This window comes from Triticum dicoccoides, chromosome 6B (assembly GCF_002162155.2).
Source record: "Triticum dicoccoides isolate Atlit2015 ecotype Zavitan chromosome 6B, WEW_v2.0, whole genome shotgun sequence".
In the NCBI taxonomy this organism is placed as follows: Eukaryota; Viridiplantae; Streptophyta; class Magnoliopsida; order Poales; family Poaceae; genus Triticum; species Triticum dicoccoides.
Genome location: NC_041391.1, coordinates 49151934 through 49152534, shown reverse-complemented (window position 1 = coordinate 49152534; position 601 = coordinate 49151934).

Sequence of the window (601 nt, the reverse complement as noted above, 5' to 3'; positions counted from 1 at the left end):
CTCGGTGAACAAATGAACGGCGACTAGGTAAATAGGCTTACTTACCGATTTTACTTCCCCACTCTATGGAGAGTGGACAGCGACAAAGCCTGTCATGCCAGGACATCGATCGAGAGCAAAAAAGATGCCACTATATATTAGTAACAGGTTTCTAAATACAGAAGTTCTGATACTAGTTTCTGTTTTCCCTTGTATCGACAACAATCCAGTTGCTGTGCCTCGCAAATAAAGTGACAGCACAGCTGGCACTCGTAATGTGTCTTGCATATATATTAAATCAGAAGAAGACACTCATAATGCTTTTACAAGTGTATTTAGAAGGAAAATGGTGCTTTGATTTGCATATGCCTACCGCTCCATTACTAACAACACGATTGGTGTGGTTTCTTCTAATTAAAGCAACAACCAATTATATACGAAAAGATCATTCAGGGAACATAGCGACTCCGTGAGTAAAAACATCAGTGAGTGGGTCGCCCGACGACATCAGCACAGGGCGAATTACTTGGCATCCATGGTCGAGATCTCATTATGAATAGCTGGCATGCGAAAGGAAGTGGCTTCACTGTACGGCCATGCCACCCATAACACTTTTTCATTT